Below are 24,142 nucleotides of genomic sequence, written 5' to 3'. Positions count from 1 at the left end.
GCTATGTGCTTTCTTCAACAAGGCTGTTATCTATAACAGAGATCTATAGCTATGAAGAAAAGAAAAGCAACAGAAAAGAACAATTTAAGATAAACTCTCAGGCCAAAATGGACAAAGAATAAGAATTTTTATCAGAGTTATTGAGGTGTAAGTTTCATATGGGCTTTGTATTTAATCTACTCTTTCTTTTGTAGTTTCTTAGAGTGGAAACTTAGATAATTAATTTGAGATCTTTCTTTTTCAAATACAAGCATTAAAGTTATAAATTTCCCTCTAGGTACTGCTTTGGCTGCATCCCACACATTTTGATATGTTATATCTTCATTTTTGTTTTGGTTCAGAATGTTTTCCAATTTCTCTTATGATTAAGTTTCCACTTACAGGTTATTTATTTTCTAAAGGTTTGGGGATTTTCCAGAAATCTTTCTGGTGTTGATTTCTATTTTTAATTCTGTTATGATCAGAGAACATACTTCGCTTGATTTAAATTCCATTAAATGTACTGGGACTTGTTTTATGATCCAGAATACAGTTTTTCTTTGTGAATGTTATATGTGCATTTGAAAAGATTTCATATTCTGCTGTTGCTGGATGGAGAATTCTTTTATTACTATTATTATTATAATAAAAGTGTCAGGTGTACAGCATTTATAGTTCAACATCTGTATACACTACAGTGTATACATTTTTGTATACACAAAAAATGCCTTGTAGGCAGACTATAGGTGTCTTGCTTTTAAAATTCAATCTGACAATCTCTGGTTTTTGATTAGAGTATGAAAACATTTTTTAAAAAAAATATCTTTTGTGCAGATGTGCTGTTGAGGTATCCCTTCAGTTTTTATTTGTGTGCAATATTTTTTTCTATCTCTAACATTCTCTATTTTGTCTTCATTTTTGAAAGATAATTTTCCTGGGAATACAATTCTATGAGTTTCTTTCAGCATTTTAAGGTATTGCTCCATTTCCTTTTGGTTTGCATATTTTATCATAAGAAGTCTGGTGTCATGCTTGTCTTTATTACCCTGTATGTAATATACCTTTTATCTCCGGCTGCTTTTAAGATTTTCTTTTTGTCTCTCTTTTTTTGTTTGTTTTTGTTTTTTGCGGTACACGGGCCTCTCACTGTTGTGGCCTCTCCTGTTGCGGAGCACAGGCTCCGGACGCGCAGGCCCAGTGGCCACGGCTCACAGGCCCGGCCACTCCGTGGCATGTGGGATCTTCCCCGACCGGGGCACGAACCCGTGTCCCCTGCATCGGCAGGCGGACTCTCAACCACTGTGCCACCAGGGAAGCCATTTTTGTCTCTCTTTTTTAGCAATTTGATTATAATCTACTGTGGCATGGTTTTCTTTATATTTATTCTGCTTGGGTCCCACTGACTTTTCCTGGACATGTGGGCTTATAGTCTCCACTAAATTTGGATAAACTTTAAGCTATTATTTCTTTATATATCTCTCCTCTTCCTCTCTGGGACTCTAATTATACATGTTAGAGTTCTTTAATATTGTTCCATAAGTGCTATATATAATTTTAATTTTTTGTTAATCTTTTTTTTCTGTACTTAATTTTGGACATTTTCTATAGCTATGTCTTATGATAGTTTACTGATCTGTTCTTCTATAGCATCTAATCAGCTCTTAATCTATTCAGTATACTTTTTGTTTCAAATGATTTAATTTTCACCTCTAGAAATTCCATTTCAGGCTCTCTCTCTTTTAAAAACACTTCTTTTGGCTCCTCATCATGTTCATGTTTCCCACTCCTTCTTGAGCATATTAAGTGTATTTATAATAGCTGTTTTAAAGTCTTTGTTTTCCAGTTTGTAAATTTCTGTCATTTCTGATTCTGCTTCTATTTACTGACTGTTTCCTGGTTATGGGCCATATATTTCTCCCTTTTCGCATACCTGTTAATTTTTACTTGATGTCACACGTTGTGAAATTTTACATTGTCGAGTGCTGGATTGTGCCATATTTCTTTTAATTGTGTTCAACTTTGTTCTGGCATTCAATTAGAACAGTGGTTGCCTCCGGGCAATGGTGACAATGGGGTGTTGGTTACATGGGTGTGTATTGATATTTGTCACAAAATTCACCAAAATATACACTTACGACTTGTGCACTTTACTTTAAGTAAATTACACTCAATAAAAAATATTTTTTAATGTTATACATGCCATTTTAAAATTTTGAAACAACCAAATATATAGAGAGCAGAAACAAAGTTCTGTTTCACTTCTCCTCAATTATCTCTTAATTATCCCCTCTTCCCCAGAATCTCACCACTCACATAACAAGTTAAATCATTATCTCCTTCAAAATCTCTATCTATGGATTACAGTTAGAGCATCATGGTTAAGATCACAGGCTCTAGAAGGTAGACTGTCTCAGACAGAATCATGATTTTAAACTCCTTACTAAATTAGTTTCGCCTGGCTTTGAACATCATATACAGGGACTTAGAAAGTAAGAATCATTTATTATGTGTCTCATCTCCCTCCCTCACTGCCGTATTATTTAGGTTCATTGATGTCATTGCTTGTATCAATAGTTTATTCCTTTTTATTGTATTCAGTTGTATTTACCATTTTATGATAATTCCCCAATTTGTGTATCCATTCTTCAGCTGATAGATGTGTGGGCTGTTTCCAGTTGGACTGTCATGATAAAGTTTCTGGGAACATTCTTGTATACATTTTTAGTGGACATATGTTTTCATTTCTCTTGGGTAAATATTTAGGAGTGAACTTGCTGGCTTAAGTTTAAGTCTTTACAAAACTCTAATTTTGGAAGTGGTTGTACCATTCACCTTCAGCAAAGTGTGAGCATTTCAGTTCCTCTGTATCCTTAACCAGCACATGGTACGGGACAGTTTTCTTTTTTTTTAAATTTTAGCCATCCTAATAGATGTGTAGTTATATCTTTTGTGGTTTTAATGTTTATTTCTCTGATGACTGATGATGTTAGTATTTTCTTGTGCTTATTGGCCCTGCGTGAATCTTCCTTTGTGTAGTATCTGTTCCAAGCTCTTTGCTCATTGTTCCGTTACCTATTGTAGTGTAATACAAATACTCCCATAACTTAGTGGCTTAAGCAGCAGTGTTGAATTTTGTTTATGAATCTTCAGTTTGGGTAAGGTTCATTTAACCACCTGATTTCTGCTCCACATGCATCAGTTGGGGCTGGAGTGGTCCCTCCAAGATGGCTCAGCCGCATGCCTGGCAAGTTGGTGCTGCCAGCTGGGAACTCAGCTGAGGCTCCCACCCAGGAGCCTTGGTTCCTTTTCCTTTTATATCATTAATGAGAAATCAGAATGTGTAAAAAAGAAATTCTCTCAAACATCAAAATTATATTTTCAGATGGAGATTACAGTTTCTTTTCTTCTCAAGCCCAAGAAGTACCTGAAAGTGTCTAGGAAATAGTCACAGACTAAATACAGCTTATTTTCTCAGGGCATCAATTTTAACTATGCAATTTTGGGTAAAATCACATTTATTTTATATTAAAATAAACAGGTAGATAATGGTATAGGATACAAATAGCATATGAATATTTGAAATTAAAAGTGATAATTTAAAAAACTCACCTTGGAGAGAAACCTTAGGGCAAGGATCTCAGATGCTGGGGGATGAAGGCTTTCTCTCCTCTGGGACTGTGACAGAAAAGTTTGAGAAGTTCTGCAGACTCACAGAGCAAGGAGTCGAAGTCCTGCTCTTTATTTGAGATCTGCAGCCATGATTGGATCTAGGCCATAATGTGCTGTGTTTGCCTAGACATCTGCTCTCTTTAGTTTATTTAGTTTTAGTCACAGAATGAGCAGTTTTTACCCCATGTGAGGTGCTACCCTCAAAATTGTTCATCTGTTCCTCAGTATGTCGTTGGCTGATAGAGTCTGAATAAAAAGTCTGTTTCTCTGACCCTCCATTGAGTCAAGATACAGTCAGCAGCCTTCCCTTCTCTTCTAGCTGCAGACAGGACTGAGGATACTGCAAACCATTCCTTCCAGTTGACTGCTGAGGGGTACACGAGGAATAGTTTTTCATTGCGTTTAGGGGTCCCAAGTATTCTGCCTTGCACGTGGGCCATCCTAGAGCACCAGCCCTCTGAAATAGGACAGTAGTGACCTTGACAGGCCAATACCATGAAAGATGAGCAGGAACTCCCTTCTTAAGCCAGCTATCGTTCATAAACACCTTGATTCAGACTAGCTGGCCATGAAGTTAAAGCGTGTCCTTAAGTTCTTAAACACTATTACCATCAAAAGCTGGAATCTAATCCCCCTTCCCTTGAACATAGGCCAGCCTTGGTGACCTGCTGTAATGAACATAATATGGTAGAATTGACATTGTGTGACTTTTCAGACTCGGGTAGCGGAGGCAGCACAGCTTCTTCCCAGAGGGTGAGCCTTCTCTTTCTGTGTGTATCCCTCTGTCTCTGTCTCTCTCAATATACATTATTTGGGGCCCTGAGCCAACATGTAAGAAACCCAGCTACTCAGAAGCTACCAGGCTGAAAAGTCCACATGGAGAGAACACGTGGACATAGAGACAGGTGCTCAGGGGTTCCTGCTGCTCCAGCCTCCGGAGTCTGAGATCTCCCAGTCCAGGCACCAGGCATGTGAGTAAGGAGCCTTCAGAGGATTCTTGCCCTCAAGCTGCCCCAGCTGCTGCCACGTGGAGCAGAGATGAGCAGTCCTGCTGCCCAAATTGCAGAGTCACGAGCAAAGTAAATGTTATGTTGTTGCTTTAAGTCACTAAGTTTGGAGGAGGTGTGTTCAGTAGTAACAGGAGATCAATGGATTCTTTCCTATTGCTTAGCAACACTAAGGAAATGGGACATAAGTAAATAAAATTTTGGTTGTAGAGGAAAGGAGTATGACAGAGAATCCAGGATCACAATGCATTAAAAGAGAGAACCGGATTAAAAATGTGGAAGTTAAATTACTTTCACAGATTTTATTTGCAATAAATATGTCAGATCACAGAACCTTGGACGTTTTAATTTGGAAGGGATCTAAGGGCTCATAAAACTCAATCCATTTTTTTTTTTTTAAGTGAGGCTCAAAGAGTCAACTGACTTGGGCAGGATTCCAGAACCAGACTAGGGCCCAAACCTCCAAACTTCCACTGACGGCAGTATCTTTTTTCTCAAAGACATAGGTAATAAACCTCCCCAATTTAGCAAAAAACAAGGACAAAGTCAAATAAACCAATGTAACAGCAGCAACAAAAGTACCCCACAGCCTACATGGCTATTTCTAAAAGTAATTGTCCTTGCTAAGCCTCTACCTGCCTGCCCTGTCCCTACAGTTAAGTCCTTGATATGTAAAGGGAAGCAGCTGGAGAATTTGCAGTTCCAGCTCTTCAGGCCAAGAAGAGAATGAGTCTCCCCATCCTACTGTTATTTCATCACAAACGTCGTCAGCACATTTGCGAAGTGCTTACCGCGTGCTACCCATGGTGCTAAGTGTACTTTGCCCGCATCAAGTTTACTGAGGTGTAATTTACGTATACTCCAAAGCAACCATATTAAAGGGGTAGTTAGCTCAATGAGTTTGACAAATGTATGACCTGTGTGGCCACTGCTGTAATCAAGATACAGAACATTTCTATCCCCTCACGTCTAAAAACTTCCTTTATGCTCCTTTGCAGATAATCCCCTTTCCCTGTGCCCAGGCACGCCGAAATCCTTTCTATCACTAGACATTTTTTTTTTTTTTGCCTGCTCTAGAATTTCATAGAGATAGAATCATACCCTATGTAGTCTTTTGTGTCTGGCTTCTTTCACTCAGCATGTTTTCCAGATTCCTCCGGATAATTGTGTGTATAATCGTTTGTGGCATTTTACTGTTAACTAGTACTCCGTTGTATAGCTGTACCGCAATCTGCTTATCTACTCTGTGATTGATGGATTTGGGGGTTGTTTCCAGTTTGGGGCAATTATGAATAAAGCTGCTATAAACATTCTCATAAAAGTCTTTTTGTGGACGTATGCTTTTATTTCTCTCAGGCAAACACCTAAAGATGGGTTATATGATAAGTATACATTTACTTTACAAGAAACTGTCAAAATGTTTTCCAAAGTAGTCGTATCATTTCACAGCCCTAACAGATATTTGTGAGGGTTCCAGGTGCTCCACAGATTTTTACTCTAGTGGGTGTGCAGTGGTACCTCATTGTGGTGTTAATTTATATTTCCCCGGCAATTAGTGGTGTGAAAATTTTCTTATCTCTGTTTGCTACTTATATAACTTTTCTGTGTTTTTTTTCAAAACATGTGAAATTTATTTCAGTATACATAGGGCTTTAATTAATGAAATATTTATAATACTGAAGAAATCATATGCCAAAGTGTACAGCTGAAACTTGGCATACAATAATCAGTTATATTCCTGAATGTTTTGAAACAAAAGGAGTACTTAAACAACAGATGGTCAACACCCTGAGTTCGAGACATCACAGCGCCAATGTATATTTTGTGTGAATATTGAAATATAAGAAAAATCTCAAAAAGAGACGAAATGTTAGGATGCTTTCATATCATCTTAAGAAGTCTTTTTCGTCATTAGAATAAAGATGCCATGAAAAATCAAAATGAGCCTAAGAAAGTTTTTCGGCAGAAAATATATAAAAATTGTTGAGAGCACAAAGCAGGGTAAATGGGAAAAAACCACCGTGATAAACATGTTGAAGCAATTGATATACAGGCTTTATTTAGAGACAGGACTCTGTTAAAGCAAAGTGAGGAGTTTAACAAATCTTCTTCCCCCAAAAAACAAGTAGAACTGGAAAAACAATCAAAAACAAGTATTTCAGGGCTCTGATAATCAACCAGGGACAAACAAGAAGTTGAGAAGTGTTTATTCATGAAAATCTGCTAGAACTTTGGATGATAAAAGTGGAAGTCTACAGAGAGTCTACAGCCCTTTTGCATGGAACTGTTCCTCCCCCGAACCCCCTCCAAAAGCTTGGTCAGCAAAGTAGTCTCACAAGGGCAGGCCCGCTCATGAGAACCAGCGCTTCACTGCCGGAGGGGGCTGACCTGATTTGGACAGAAGGCCAAAACCCTTTCCTGGCAGCATTATCAGTGAAAGTATCACACCTGATAGAAGTGAATGGGGAATTCCCATAGCTTTGCTAACCTGAGTTTGTAGTCCCAGTTGTGGCAAGTGACAGAGCAAGTCAAAAATTTAACAGGGAGATGCTGGAAATGAGAGGACCATAGAAGGGATAGATAAGCTCTCCATACCTCCCTGGATGAATGGGGGACAATGCTCATCTTTACGGGGCACCCAAGAAGGTCCAGAGGAAAGTAAAGCCTAGGCAGACTGGAAAACTGCCTGAACTTTGAATGCTTCCCTTAACATGCCCACAGGTCTTATCAGCAGAGGGTGGAAGCCTTACAGGCTCAAGCTTCTTGAGCACAGCCTCTTACGAACAGTTCACTTACCTGTAAGCTCTGCAGACAGAGGACAGCCCCTAGGAAGCTAGGCAGAAAAACAAAGCAAGAATTTAAAAACAACTGGGCAGAGGCATCAGTGGCTGCATGTCTCAGGGAGATAGATTCTGCAGATTAAGTCCAAGTAAGTTGCTAGCAACCACCACCTCATGGAAAAAAATATAATCCAGAAATGTAAGAATATATGGTCTAAAGTGTCAGTTTTCAGGAAAACATCACGAAATATTCAAAGTAACAGGAAAATGTGATCCATTCTCAGCAAAAAAGTCGGTAGAAACTGAGTGGACCCAGATGTTATATTTAGCACACGAAGGCTTCAAAGCAGTTCCTAGAATATATTTTAAAAATTAAACAAAAGTAAGATGGCAATGACCCTCAAATAGGAATTCTCAGTAGAGAAACAGAAACAATAAAAAGGAACCAGTGGAAATTCTAGAATGTTAAAGCACAAAAACTGAAACAAAAATTTAATTAAATGGGTGAATTTGAGATGGCAGAATAAAGAATCAGTGAACTTTAAGATAAATCAATAGAAACTATCCCATCTGTATACTAGAGAGGAAAACAGATTGAAAAAATAATGAACAGAACTTCAGAGACCTATAACACAGCAGTAAACACACCAGTGTGTAATGGAAGCCCCAGAAGGAGAAGAAACAAATGACAGAAAACATACTTGAGGAAGTAATGGCTGAAAATGTCACAAATTTGCTGTAAAATATTAATCTACATATCCTGGGTAGATCAACAAACCCTGAGTAAAATAAACATAAAAGTCTCCAGCCCAGACATCATAGTTAAATTATTGAAAACTAAACAGAAACAGAAAATCTTAAAAGCAGCAAGAGAAAAACTCATCTTAAACTGGGGAACAACAATGCAATTAATGGCCCAATTCTTATCTGAAACAACGGAGGCCAGAAAGCAGTGGAATGAAACAAAGTGATGAAAGAAAGTAGTCAACCATGAATTTTATATCTCAGAAATTAAGATGAAATAAAGGCATTCCCAGATAAACAAAGACTGAGAGAATTTATTGTTAGCAGAACAGCCTTAGAAGAAATTCTATAGAAAATGAAAGGAAATGGGAATTCCCTGGCAGTCCAGTGGTTAGGACTCTGCACTTCCACTGCCGGGGACCTGGATTTGATCCAATCCCTCAACCCCTGGTCAGGGACCTAAGATCCTGCAAGCCACGTAGTGTGGCCCAAGAAAGAAGGAAAGAAAATGAAAGGAAATGAACCAATAAGGCAAATCCACAGGAAGAAATGAAGAACACTGGAAATGGCAATTGTGTAGGTAAATATAAACTCCATCTGCTTGTATAAAGCAATAATTATAACATTATATTATTGGGTTTATAGCATTAATATAGATTTAATATATATGACAATAATAGCACAAAGGAGAGGGGAGGAAATGAAGCTATATAGGAATAAAGGTGCTATATCCTCCTGAAATTAAGTCAATGTTAATATGAATTATATTGATAAATTAAGATGTATATTTTAATCCCTGGAGCAAACAATAAGAAAATAACTAAAAACAAAACAAAACAAAAAACTCCCAAATCAAAAGAGGAATTAAAATGATATACCAAAAATGTTTGTTCAACCCAAAAGCTAGCAGTAAAGGAAGAACAGAGGAATAAAAAAGATAAGAGCCATATTGAAAATAAAAAGCAAAATGACAGATGCAAATCCAATCGTATCAAAAATCACATTAGGGCTTCCCTGGTGGCACAGTGGTTGAGAGTCCACCTGCCGATGCAGGGGACACGGGTTCGTGCCCCGGTCCGGGAAGATCCCACATGCTGCGGAGTGGCTGGGCCCGTGAGCCATGGCCGCTGAGCCTGCATGTCCGGAGCCTGTGCTCCGCAACGGGAGAGGCCACAACAGTGAGAGGCCCATGTACCGCAAAAAAAAAATCACATTAAGTAGTCCATTAAATAAACTAAACAGTTCAATGAAAATAGTGATATTATCAGATTAGATACAAAAGAAAGATTACACTATGTGCCGACTACAAGAGACACACTTCAAATTCAAAAAATACAGCTAGATTGAAAGTTAAAAAATGGAAAAGACATACAAACAGTAAACAAAAGAGAGGTAGAGTGGCTATATTAATTCATATTAAACAAAATAGACTCTTTGAAAATACATATTAGTAGAGAAAAACAGTGACATTTCATAATAAAAAGGTCACTACATCATGAAGCTATAATTATTTTAAATGTATATGCACCTAACAAGACCCTAAAATACAAAGAGCAGAAACTGAGAGAATTGAAAGGCGATATAGACTATTCAATATTTATAGTTCAAAATTTCAAGACCCTTGATATTGATAGGACAAGTAGATGGAAAATTAATAAAGATATAGAAGATCTGAAAAACAGTTAACCGACATGATCTAACTGACATTTATAGAACACTTTACCCAACAGAAGCAAAATACGTTCTTTTAAGGGCTTGTGGGACATTCTCCAGGAGAGACCATATGATAGGCCTTAAAACAAGTTTCCATGACTGTAAAAGGATTGAAGTTACTCAAAGCATGTTTTCCAACTGCAATAAAATTAAATTAGAAAGCAACAACAGAAATCTGAGAATTCCCCAAATATCTGAAAATTAAACAACACATTTGTAAATAATCCAGATCGAAGAAGAGATCACAAGGGGAATTAGAAACTATTTTGAATAGAATGAAGACAGCATATATAAAACTTTATGGGATACAGCTAAAGAAGGGCTTAAAGGGAAAGTTATGGCTTTAAAGATGAATATTAAATGTATTCACTGTCGAGAAAGACCATTGTTATAAACTAGAGAAAGTCTTATTGTATGAATAGATTCTAGACTTCATTGGTTCAGTGTTGGTATCTCTTTGTCAAAGGTTTTTAAGACTTTAAATGTATATCATTGCATTTTGTATATATATTGATACATAACATATAACATATTATAAAATGCTTTATCAAGATAATCACCACAGACAGAAAATTCATTCTAGGACCCAACAAAGCCTTTGGTCACTGTTAACAAGGAAACAATACTATGACTATACTGGGTTTTTCTGTTTGGGGCTTCCTCTGGCTTATAAATTCCCAAGGACAAGGTGCTGGTGAGGCTGCACCCAAGGCCAGATTCCTTGTTGAGATTCAGTGGGGCTCCCTACTCCTCTGCCTCCTGGGCCGGATGACCTGAAACAAAGCCCTCTGAATAGCTCTTCTCTCTGGTCGCCCGGGGCCCCTGGTTTTCCATTTTAATTTCTTTGTAAAATACCCACTTTTCAAAGGGTGCCTGTTCCTGAAATAGACACCCATGGGAGGGCAGTGGGACGCGGTGTCACATCCACGGTTGCTATCTCAGTTCCCTTGACCGCTCCGTATTGTTCTTTCTCCCCGCTCAGCTGGCAGTCCTGGCTGCGCCCAAGGCTTGATTGGTTTGCATTTATGTGGCTTATCTGCACCCGAGTCTATTCTTCTTCACCTCCAAAGGTCTCTCAGGGGATTCTAGGGCTGAGCCAGAATACAAGGGGAGACGTGTGCTTATCAGAGGTCCCAGACGGTGGGGAGAGGAGAGAAGAGGAAGCTGTCTTCTCAGATGTTCACTTATCAAGCCCAGTCTACAGGCCCGGGCAGTGGACCAGCTCCCTCTGCCTAAGTGCAGGGGGCCGGCTGCAAACCTAAGGCCCTGCCCGTCACCACTTAAATGTCCTCATTGGTCTGTCCGGGTCACCCAGGGGAGAAGAAAGGTTATTACTTGCAGAGAGAGCACCAAGGAGGTGGGCTTTAGGAAGCACAGTTGAATTGTGAAGAATATTAATCAAAGAGGGTGTGAAAAACCAGAGTTGCTGACGTGAATGAGGCCAGGTCATCGTGGGGGGGTGTGGAGGGATGGGCGCCGGTGTCAGGGACGGCACAGGTGAGGGATAAGCATGACCGATGGGCATCAGAGGCCGGGCCGGTGAGAACTTGAGTCCTGGGCTCAGAACCAGGTCCGTGAGTCGCAATCGTGGGCGAGAGGCCTCCGTCACATGGCGCCTGGTGTGTGCAACAGGGACAGATCATGTGGCTGAAGGTACGGAGTGGGCGTTCCTCTCCTTCATCCCCCACCTGAGTCCATCCTGTTCAGGTGTTGAGAGAAAGGCAGATACCTGTGGTCCGAGGGACAGGGCTGGGGGTTAGAGCGTGACCTTGCCCGTAGCTGGCAAGCTCTCCCCCCTGTTTGGCTGCAGACAGACTGAGCCTGAGACACTGCAGGAAGTCTGAAGACTGAAGGTGAGCGGTCACCGTTACTGTCCACAGTTTATAAATACTTCATCCTTTAAAGGCCTTTGTCTCGTTCTCTGTGTTCAGTCAAGCATGTCTTTTTATAATCCCATCTTTTAGGAGACTTTCAGGCTTTAGAACAGCTCTCATCAGAATCGCTGGAGCAGCATATTTGTTTCATTCAAGCATGTATTGAGCGCCTACTGTGTCTATGCCACGCAAAGAGTAAGCCTTCTTGGGATGAGGAAGTGACAGTGGAAGACTTGGGGCTCCTCTCTGCCATTAGATGGGATCCGGTCTTGATCTTGTTTCCCTCGCAGGCCCTCGGTGACCAGTGTGTGCTCAGCACACCTTTGCTGGGCTGGGTTGTCACCTGAGGACCCTGACGCTTTCTGCTAGTGCAGCAGGATTCGTCCGTTTTCTGAGGAGCCTGGAAATAATTGTGTTTAGTCGTGAATGGTAATGATGTAACTAACAGCACTTGTATCGAAGTGAAAGTAGGTGACAGAGTGGAGAGGAGTGGAAAGGGCAATATAGAAGAAGAAACGTTTTCCAAAGAACAGGGGTAATGGAGAGGCGTTCTGGAGATAAAAGGTAGAGCTGGTTAAAGGGACAATGAGGGTAGCCAGCAGCCAGCCGACGTTAATTCACGAGCGTGAAGGGGCGTGAAGGGGAGCTGTGTTCCCAGGGGATAGACGGTCATCGCTGTGCTGTGCGCTCACAGCCTAAATGTACAGAGAACACACGCCAACTCGCTGTGTGCATGTTTGCGGTGTCGGTGGGCTCTGCAGTATCTCAGGAAGAGCCACCGAGGGCTTCAGAGGGGACACAAAGACAAGTGTCGTTTTTTCCTTGCAAAAAGGTCACCAAAAATACTCCAAGCCTGAAATGCTTCGCACCAAGCCATCTGGCCACCCGGAGTGACCTGAGTGTGGGGTTGGACCGTGCGTATCGTAGCAGTGCAGGTACTTGGGTTCTGGTTGGCCTCATCGGGGTGCACCCCCAAGCCGTTTCTTGGGATTTGGGAGCGATGTGACTTGTAGAGTCACTGAGGCAGGGCGTGAAGGGGAGGGTCAGGCAGAAGCAAGTGGGGAAGAAGGAACCCCATCTGCCCTCACCCATCCCATTGCATCCTCGAACATTGCCTGTCCTTGTGGCCCAAGCTGGTGAAGAACTGGGCTAAGAACAGAGTGAGTGTGGAGACGCTCCTTTTAACAGGTGTTAGGAGACAGATCTCCCCCCTCCCTCACTGCCCACACAGACAGGAGAAGGCAGCTTGTTCCACCGCAGGCTTCTGTGGCCTGAGCCACTGAGGGGCCGACAAAGCAGCAGTGATGTGGCGGCGAGGCAGGGATGGAGCACACGTGAAGCTCCCCTGTTCCGAGTCCTGAGTCTCCTCGTCCATAAATGGGCTTCGTGCCTCCCACCTGTGTGACACACGAGGTGGTGTGAGTGGGAAAGCTGCGTACAAAGTGCTGCAGCGTGTGTCCCCAGCACCCGGAGGTCCCCGGCAAGCTGTGCGGCTGGTTCTTTGCCCCATTTGTCCCAGCGCCGCAGCCACTGACACTTGCCCCTGCCCTGGGACCACCTGGCTTTGAGGAAGCGGGCCTCTCTGAGGAGCTCTCACAGCTCTCTATGTTTATTCCTCTCCGGATGCTCCTTGTCCGGGGCAGCCACACGCACGATGCCATTTTGCGATTTATCTTCATTCTGTAGAGAAGAGCCTTCCCTCCTCTTCCTGGCTTGGCATCTGTGGCCTGGCCGTGTTAGTCTTGGATGGCCCTGGGCTGCCTCGGCCTCGGAGCTGGCACGGCCTTGTTAGGCCAGCTGGAGAAGGACGACACACCTGTGGGGTGCGAGGTGGGGTCTGGGAGGTGGCCGGGCAGGGGTCCTAATGACTCGAGGTGACACAGGCTTGCCAGCACGACGTCACCTCTTCATCTCCCCAGGCAGGCCCTCCAGGCTCTGTGGAGGAGCTGGGGTGTTTGTGCAGCTGCCCCTGTGTTTGCTGGGGCAATGCTCCGTCTCACCTGGGGTCACCCTTTCTGGCCTCCACGTGGAGTCTGTGCTCAAGTGCAGGCCCCTCTCAGGTCTCTGGCTTATAGAATGCTCAGGCGGCTGTCTTCTCTTCTCATTTCATGTTTGGACAAGGTATTGTTTTAAACAAGAAACCTGAAAAACAGATGGGCTGTGGCTTCCAGACTTCGCATCTCCAACATCATGACAGAAACCAGGAGTCAACCCATCTGACGCTCTGGGACCTGATTCTGCATTTCTGACGTTGGCAAAGTCCTCACAGAAGAGGCAGTGCCGGAGCGGCCAGCTGGGGAGCAGGCCGCGGCTCGCCGTCCCCTCCCAGCGCCACTGTCCCTTCAGCCAGAGAGCTCGGGACAGGGGCTGACTAAGCGTCACGTGCTGACCCACCATCTGGAACAGGCGCCTGGAGCTGTTTTTCCAGGGGTGGTTGGTTACAGGAGGTGCTCGGTCACCAGTGGTCTCTGCCCCCGTCACCCCTGGAGGCCAGGCTCTTCTTTAGAATTGTGGGGTCAGCAGTGTGGGACTCAGGACCGTGTTGTTTTTCTGTACAGAGTGGCCCTTTGAAGGATCCAGTCTGCATCCCACATCACGTGGTCTCCTCAGAGGCGAAGAACGAATTGTTCCCAGCTGGCTGCTCAGCTACACGTGACATAAAGTAACAAGCGACACGGGACTGCAGACGGACCCGAGACCAAGCTCTGCTCCCTCATCACCCGCACGAGGGATCTGAGTAGAAAAGAAGCCTCGTGAACACGAGAAAACGTATTTGGGGAAAACATTCCGAACATTCGCCGTGGACCTGCTTGTAACAAGGAAAACTTCTCAGAGTCACTCAGGGCTGCCAGGGGCTGGCTCATCGGGGGTCACTGTGAAGCCCCCTCTCCTCTCGGAGGCACGGAGTCTGCAGGAGTGCTCCATGGAACCCTTGTCCTTGCGAGTCATTTTTATTAGGAAAGGGTTCCCTGGTCACGTAAGATTGAAAGATGCTGCCTGCTCTGCTTGGAGATTCACAGCATACATTAATGACACCTAAGAAAACTCTGAACTCAGTCTAACCCCATGCTTCCCAAATTTGTTTGATGGTAGAATGCTAATATGGCAAAATATCTGTGGAACACATTTTGGGGAAAGCTGCTTTACTGGAAGATGTTACATGATGCCTGCAACTGGCAGTATCTCCTTTTCAAGCCGGGAAGTTAATATTCCTCAGGGATCGCGGCCTCGGTTCATTTGAATGGATGAGTGGTCCGTGCTGGCTCAGGGCTGGGTCTGCAACCCTCTCCTGCAGACTAGAGATTTGATGTGACATCCTTCAGAAGGATAGGGAATGGCGGATCTATTGCCTTTAAAAATTAACTTTCTCACATTGATGATAAAAACTTCAGGGTTACAAAAATAATGCAGTTGTGCTCTGAGACTAAAAGGTCAATCGTGTTCAACAGTTTTCCATCAGGATCTGTTGCTCTGGAATGGCCACTTAGGAAGTCTGGACGGAGGTGTTGCAGTTTTCCATCAGGATCTGTTGCTCTGGAATGGCCACTTAGGAAGTCTGGACGGAGGTGTTGCAGTTTTCCATCAGGATCTGTTGCTCTGGAATGGCCACTTAGGAAGTCTGGACGGAGGTACTGTTTTAAACGTCTGAGAGTCAGAGACCTTTTCTTCCATGGTTTCCCCTGTAACTCAGGCTCGTGCCTGTACCAGGCCCTCCATTCTAGATTGACTGAATGGAATCCATAGAGCTTAGCTTTATGTAGCGTCTGGGAACCAAGCGAGTGTGTAGTCCTTTGTGTGGGTCATTCCTGACTTACTTTCACGTCTTGGGTTCTTGATGGACAAGAATTTATGACTTGAGGTTTGGAAATGCTTAGTCAGAGCCCCAAACCTTCCACAGAGTTCCTCTAGGCACTTCAGTTCTGGCCTCACTTACAAAGGCTTCCTCTTCAGCACTTCACACATTCTCTTGGGAGCCTTGTTTCTGCAGGCACACAGCTCCACATTCTTGCCTCACCAGCTACTCTTCTGATAATTCATCATGTGAGCACTGTGGTTTCTCTCCTGGCTGTGTTTTGCTGTGTGATATTCACACATTGCCCCACCTGGACCTCTAACCCAGCTTCAAAGCCCTGATGGAATGTTCTGTTCCCTTCCAGTTACCCTTCATCTCAGCTAAGAAGTCTTGAAAACCTGTTCCAAGGGGTGAAACACAGGCTTACCTATGTTCTTCCTCTCCCAGCCCACTAACCGATTTCACGTCTGCTATAGATTTACCTTCAAAGGGGAACCAGGTGAAAGGGGGACGCAGAAGGCCACGTTGAGTTCTGGGGCTGCTTCGGTTTCCCAGTCTTGCTAAATTTACCGGCTAAGAAAACATTCCCCTTGGAGCCATCTCTGATGACCCCTCTGTGACACCTTTGGGGCTTGACAGCAGATCAATGACTCCCGAGGTCAAAGGAGTTCTGGCTTCAAAGGAAAGATGCCGGACATGGGTGCCTCTGCTGGCCGGTGTCCCCTCTCTCCTTACTTTTGATTGGTTCTTACACACTGAAGGAGACAGAGAGTGCCCACCAGTCATCCCACAGGTCACCCCCAACACACGCTTGTGATTACAGCGTGATCGCTTGCTGTCTGTGTGGCGCATGCGTGCTGGACCCGACTTGAGGCTCCTTCCTTCCAGCCCCTTCCTTGAGGGCAGGTCCTGCAGAAGGTCACCATGTTATGTGCATTGAAGGGACTCAACAAAAGCCTTTTGACTAAATCTGGGTTTACATGATGTTTAAAAGAGAAACTTTAACTCCGCTCTTTCGTCTACATAATGTCACTTATTTGACGGATTATTTCCCCAGTCATCGCCAGCTGATGCACGTGGCAGCAGAGCCAATGTGCAGGGATGTGTCTGGGCGTGAGAAGCTTTCATTCTTTGGATGGATGGAACTTGTACAGAGTGGTGCTCATCCAGTGTGCTCATCACTTCCCAGGAGCTGAGCTGGGATGGGCTTAGGTGGTCCTTAAAACTCTCACCCGACAGGATAACTGCAGAAACCACAGAATAATTTGCAAGGTGCATAGAAAAACGGTTGCCTCAGGTGTGCCCTCAGCACTCACCCGTATTTACATCGTGGAAGAAGAGTTTTGCTTCTTTCACAATGAACTCTATGTGTCTCTCCCTGGCTTTCTTTTTGCACGGTCCACTTCTCTTCCCTGGATCCAGCCTCTCTTCCTTTCTTTGCCCTCCTTTCCTCTGAAGGCCACCCGTGTATGCTGATTATCTCGATGGTACCCAGGGAAATACACACAGAAACCCTCCCAGAAATAACTTGGTAAATTCTGGTGCAAGGGGGATTGAGCTGTATCACAGTGCCAGGGACGTCCAGGGGGATTTCTCAATTTCCGAAAGTCCAGGATGGATGCATGGCTAGAAAAATTCCTAAACAAGAAACAAACAGGAAATGTCACCACGAGGTTCTCCTGCCTTGTCATTAAAATCTTCTGTTCTCCTGCCTGTTATCCCCATCTTCGACATTGCCGTGGGCAAGGAGGGTGTGAGCCAGATTTTAAAATAATTGTGTAATTGACCACCTGGCCTTCATAACAGTATCTGGCCCTGGACTTTGTGTAAGACCTTAGGCAACTTTTTAAATCCGGGAGGTATATAGTCTGAAGGCAATTAAAATAGGTGTTAGCCAGAGCCACCTGGAAATGAGTTCTGACTCACTTATGGGTGGCAGTCAAGAAGATATTTTGCAATGTAGCTTCATCAGATCTGAGAGCTCATTGCGGGGCCTGGTGCTGAGGAAGAGGTTCTGGTTACATAAATATCTGGTTATTCTACAGTATTTTAATAACAATGACCCTTTAAATTTTTTAACGCTTATTATGTGCCAGCCGTAGAGTTGGATGTCATGCTATAAAAAATGCAGCTCACGTGGAAGGTAATCCCACTGTCCTCCTCATTTAGCTGTGAGGAGACTGAGGCTTGGGGAGCGGGGACAGCCTGTCCAAGGTCGTGCTGCCACTCGACCCCTGGCCAAGTCTGACCCAAAGCCCAGTCACTTCTGCTCTCTGCTCCACTGCCTCCTGGATGGTAACAGAGGGCAGGATGGGGAGGGGGGTCATACGAGCTTCCTTGCTCTGAATTGGGGTGGAAAAAAACCACGGCGTCAGGCACCCCATTATTGGGTTTGGGCCCCAGCTCCAGGCGCTAAGGGGAAGCCTGAGTGAATGACCATGGTTGGTAAAGGGCAGTGATTCTGACAGGGTCTACACAGTTCTCTGAGAGCAATGCCTATCTCGTAGGGTCTTGTGGTTGAACAACAGAGTGTTTACAAAGTGCCTGACGAGCACTAAATAAAAATAATGGTTAGTACGTGGATTTTTTTCCACTTATGAAAGTAGGTGTTGGAAATTTCAAGCCATTTCACAATGACAATTTCAACCATTTTTCTTCCCTTTCATTCTTCCCCAGATCATTTCTGGTCAAGACGGAAATTTGTCTTTCACATTATTTAGGGCTCGGTTTCCTGAGTTCTTTTTACCCGGGACAGTCACGTTCTTCACACCGAACACAGCAACTTCCACAAGGGCAATTCCCTTCTGAGTATTTGTGGTGGTAAAAATGATGAATATTCATAGGGTAATAATGATTATGATTATAATAACGATTCCCACTTACTATTGAGTGCTAATGCATTTTCAATTAGCTCTAAAATAATCCTATGAGATGCGTGTTATTCTACACATTTTACAGATTAGCAATGTCACCCACTTTCTCCAGGCACTCAGCGTCTGGTTTTGCCTGGTCACGGGTTGCTGGTAGGCACCCAGAACTGTGGGCATCCTGGCACCTTCCCCATCTCTTCTGTAAAGCACGGTCCATTTGCGGGCAACCATTCCCAAGCACAGTGTCTGCCAACGCAGGGGTCTGGACCCACCTCCTCCGCAACGTATGTGGTATAGCCTTGTATCCGGGTGTCCTCAGACCCCCGGCCCGTGTTCTCCGTAAACAGTCACTGGCACACCCTTCCCTCCACCTTCCGTCCACTGGGACTGCTTGCCCACGAACTCATACTCATAAGCATGTCCTCTATCAGGAGGCATTAAAAGTCACAGGACACCTTGGCACAGGTCCTCAGAGTGCCAGCTGTACTCCAAGGGTGCGGACTCTAACCAGTTAAGTCATTTTAACCAGTCACATACCACTTAAGGCATGTTTATAGCAAAACCTTCTATAGAGTAGAACGCAACATTTACACACATTTAAAAATAATGCAGTCTGGAGGAGAATACGTCCCTAGACACCGACAGTCAATGTGCTCATGTACCTCCAGCAGGTCCTCTGGTGGAAAAGGCTGAGAAGTTCCTGACCGTGATATTTACGGACACGTTTACAGTAGCCGCATGGGTGCAGGGTAAACAGCCGAGAGAGTCTCTGAGCCCGGCCTGATGGGAGCTGCCGGTGTGACAGATGGTATGTGTATGTTGAAAACCCAAACCAAGGCTGTTCTTCGGGCATCTGAATTAGTTTCCCTGGGGCGGCCATACCCAAATGCCACAGGCCGGGTGGCTTAAGCAACAGGAATTTATGCTTGCAGTACTGGAAGCTGGAAGTCTAAGGTCCAGATGTTGGCAGGTCTGCTTCCTCATGAGATCTCCTTCCGTGGCGTGCAGAGGGCCGCCTTCTCAGTGTGTCCTCTCGTGGTCGTCCCTCTGTGTGTGCAAATTTCCTCTTCTTGTAAGGACACCAGTCCGATTGGATCAGGACCCACCTTAACGGCCTCATTTTAACTTAGTCACCTTTTTTAAAGGCCCTAGTATAAAATACAGTCACATTCTGAGGTGCTGGGGGTTAGGACTTCAACATATGAATGTGGTGGGACACAGTTCAGTCCATGACAGCATTTACGGGAGTGTCACAAACAAGGCGACACCTTAAGTGGGCTCTGAAGGAATAACAGGGGCTTGCTGGCCACGCAAGCAGATGCGGGTGAAGCTGGGTGGGGAAGGAGCCAGTCCAGACAGTGCCCTGTGTGTGTGCAAGCTCAGGAGGCCACGGATGCTTCCCTGGCCACGGAAGCTTCCCTGCTTCTGCAGCCTGGGATGAGGGAAGGGCTGGATGTGGAGCCGTGACGGAGACCACCCCAGGCAGGGTGCTGAGCCAGCGGCCTTGAGGGGGCCGGTGATGGGGCCAGATGTGCACTGAGAAAGCCGGTCCTAGACATGCCGGAGCATGTGATGTGGAGAGTGAGACTCGGATAAGGGGGGCTGTTAGAGGGTTGATCAGAGCCCCACGTGGGACTGGGTTCAGCAGGTTGCACCCAAAGTCTCTTTTTCAGACCTAACAGTTCCCTTCCGTGGCATTGAAGACCACGTCCCTCATTCACGATGAGAAGATTACCGTAGCTAATATCTTGCAGAGTAAGTGTGTGTCAGGCAATGGTTTGAGCCCTTTACCAACATGAGCTTATTTAGCCTCCTCGATTTTTATTCCCCCACTTTACAGAAAAGAAAATTGAGGCCCACTGAGATCATATGGCCTCCCTAAGGCCGGAGGACTGCTGGGGCAGAGCCAGGCTGCAAGCTCAGGCAGGTTGGCTCAGGAGCCCTTGCCCTTAACTCCTACCCCACCTTGTCTCTGCTGGGCAGCCAGCTACCTGCTGAATCCCTGCAGGCTGGCGGTGGGCTTTCCGTCCTGCCTGCTTCCAGGACATGGAGCCCGTTCCTCAGAACTCCCGAGGTTTTGTAATAAACGTCATTAGGTGGACTGAACATAGGTAAATCCTTTCCCAGGCTACTAGATTTGCTCTATGACACATTCATAATTGTTGCTGGTTGAATGTGCTCAGTGGGCTGAAGCTGGAGGCGGGATAAATAAGAGTCTGGCTCTGTCCTAAGGAGCTCACAGTCTAGACTCCAGAGTGCATGTGAAGGGCCCAGTTACTACAGTGGAGAAACAACTCTGGAACTCTCCAGAAGAGAAAGCTGCGTTCAGAGGGATGCTATTACAGGTGAGAAAGGGAACATCCTTTCCTTTCAGGAGGGGCTCACATCACACGCTCCAAGACAGCATTACAGGGAGATGGTGGCAGAGGGAGGGACACACTTATTTATGGAACTTATCACTGGGGGGTCATGGCTGCGTGTACGGATGAGACATCTGGACACGTCTAAGCAACAGACCTACAAGTGCCAAGGAAGCAAGATGGATTCATTCATTCATTCCACGCATATATTGATGGCCCACTATGTGCTAGGTGGTCTACTAAGTGGTGAGTGAGTGTAAGATTAAACCATCTATCAGGAATTCACTGCCATGGTCTCACCCTGCGGTGGGGATACGTCCTGTCATTAAGCATCAGAAAACCCTTCCTCTGTTTCCAGTCCTCAGAACCCACTTGGAAGATGGAGGCCTTTTAACAGGATTGGGTCTCCGTGTCCTCCCCACTCAGCCAGTGAGCCTTCTTCACGTTACATTCGGCATAAAATATCATAGGGAAAAGCTCTCCCGCTCTCCACACTGACACATCACCTTGGTACTCGGGTCTGAATGAGCATCTCGAGACAAAGTGCATGCAGCCCATCAGTGACCCCCCTCACCTGAAACAAGATCCCCTGGACGTGTACAGAAACCGTAAGAGCTCATTGTCACAACCTTCCACCGTTCCCACCACCCTCAAAAGGCACTGACTGAGGGCTCTGGTTCCGGGAATCTTATACTCACCATTGCTAAGAGAAAGTCTCCCTCTTCTGTGTGTTTACAATGAGAGGGAGAGAAACTGAGGCTGCTGGACGCCAAGAGGAAACAGACACAACTAAATAACAAACAGTGAACAAACACAAATAGTTAAGAACAAATATTGGCTTTGTATGAAAGCCAAGAGTGTAGGGGTCCTGTCACATTTACAGAAGGGAGCCTTGTTCCCACAGACAGGGACCACCTCCTTGTCCCAGCCTCCCTGGACTTGGCAGGGATTGAAAGTCCCCGAGGAAGCTGGGTACGACCTGCAACGCACCATTTTGGAAAGGGTAGAAGGTGTGAGGGGCTCCTGGACCTTTGAGGAGAAGTCACGAGGGGCTGGAGTTGTCACCTGCAAAGTCCCTTCCATCCTCAGGTCCTCTGAATTGGCTTTCTACCATCTGTCTTTTGCAGTGGAGACAGAGTTAGTTAATTGCCCTCACTTTTCCCACTGCTCTGCCTCGGTGGGGAGGGATAACCAGGAATAACTGATTCACACAACCCCAGAGAGAAGGAGCTGCAGAGAAAAACTTGCCTTGGACAAACAGCCTGCTGTCCACCAAGCAAAACACGCGGACATTTGGAAATATCTAAATGATCGGTGGACATTCTTCAGTTTTGATTCTCATGCAACAAGTGCTTTTTGTGAGGGGTCCACCGTGCATATATTTAGCATCAGGGAGGCTTGGCCAGAAACAAGTGTGTGTGCATGTCTGTGTGCGTAAGCAGGCATGTGTATATATGCGGCTGTCTGGGTGTGAGTCTGTGTGTAATATGAGTGTGTGAGAGAGCATGTGGGAAGGTGTGCATGTATATGAGTTTTATGTGTGAGTGTATACGAGTGTATGTGGATATGCCAGTTTGTCAGTTTGTGAAAGTGAGTGTAGGCGTGTGTGAGCTTAGTGAGTGTGTGTGCGTATGTGTGTATGTGTGCACACCCAGAAACCCATGTCCATGTGTCTGAGGGCTCTTGGAAAACAAGACCCTGGATTCCAGCTGGTGATATGGGCAGTATTTCCTGAAATTACTTCTGACTCATAAGCCCTCTAAGACCAGCTAAAATAATACAAAACAATTCAAATATGCAGAGACTTGGGTTTGCTTTCTTTTGGTTAGTTTACATAAGGGAAGTTGTTATTGAAGAGGGAATTTATCCGAAGGTTTCCTGAGTGCAGCCCTGTCCTGACTCAGGGTGGCTTTTGCTAGCCTGTGCTGCTGGGCTGCATCAGGCTGTATGTGACAGCTGCAGTCGTAACCAATTTTGCTCAGAGCTCAAGGTTACAGAGCATCTGCCTGACCTCATCGCCGTTTTCATGCCATGGCATGAGCATATAATGGGAATCACAGCAAGCTGGAATCAGGAGTCCGAGTGACCTGGGGAAGGTCAGCGAAGCTCTTGGAGCCCAGCCCGGTCCCTGACCAACCTGGGATCCACACCATCTGCCTTTCCTGCCTCGGAAACGCATGAAGAAAGATGAGAAGCACGCTGAAAAAGGCGCCAACCTTGTTACTTGGTGATCATCTCTTGATACTGAGCAGTAAAGTCAAGTGACTCTGAAAGTCGGCCCCTGTGGTCTCTGATGACCAGTCTGAATTTCCTTAGGTTTCTATGACTCCTTGCACTGTAGCCACCTACGAAAGGAGAGAGAAAAGGAATATTCTCTCTTGTACTGACTGCCCCAATCCAGTGATTTAGAATAAGCCTTTATGTTCCACTATCTCTAAATAAAGTTTGATTTGAAAAATGCCTGAACCTCTCTCTTTGTGCTCCTGTCTTGGCCTCTGTCCTTCCTGCAGGGGATGGCCTGTTCCCCACACATTAGAGGCCACCTCCACCTCCTTCGCCTGGGGAAGCCACAGTGCATCCCACTGGGGTGGGAACACAGCATCACACGGTCCAGATCCCCGGCTGGACACACACCCCAACTCCACCCCCGCAGTCTTTGCAGTTCTCTCCTTGGAAGGGAGAGTGAGGCCTGGGTTCCAGGCAGATCTAGGCAGACAGGAATTCCACCGTGGATGCCAGCTTAGATTTCCTCTCTTCAAAGGGTACACACTGCGGGCACAGATCATCTCTTTGGAAGTTTAGATCAAAGAAATAAGAGTCAAAGATAAAAGCCGTTCTCTCGTGCCTGTGATGAGAGCCAGCAGAATCCCATCGTCACTGCCCTAATTTTTTCTTCACCTCTTAGCCATGTCCCTCCCTGACTTTAGAAACCTTCCCTGTATTGAGTGAATGTTCACAGGGCCCCTCTCTGTGTGAGGTAGGGCTTAAAGGAGAGGCTGCAAACAAGACACACAGGCCGTGCCCTCGTGGGGCTGCAGACAAACAGGAAAGGAAGACACGAGCCACGAACTAGGGTGAAATATCACGTGTTACGAACGGGGTGTGCATGTGGCTGTGAGTACAGCACTCAGGGATTTCACCTTCTCTAGGCGTCAGGGTCGCCATCCTTGGCGAGATGACTTTAGGTGAAATTTGGGGGGCCTGCAATGTAAGCTCCACGAGGACTGTCCCCAGAGGGTGCCTTACGTAGCAAATGCCCCCTAAATATTTGTTGAAGGGATAACAGAGGAGTTAACAAAAGGGGATGGCTCTATGGAGGAGATGCCAGGCCGAGAGAACTTTGCATCTGACGG

This window comes from Phocoena sinus, chromosome 8 (assembly GCF_008692025.1).
Source record: "Phocoena sinus isolate mPhoSin1 chromosome 8, mPhoSin1.pri, whole genome shotgun sequence".
Classification (NCBI taxonomy): Eukaryota; Metazoa; Chordata; class Mammalia; order Artiodactyla; family Phocoenidae; genus Phocoena; species Phocoena sinus.
This window is presented reverse-complemented; position numbering follows the sequence as displayed.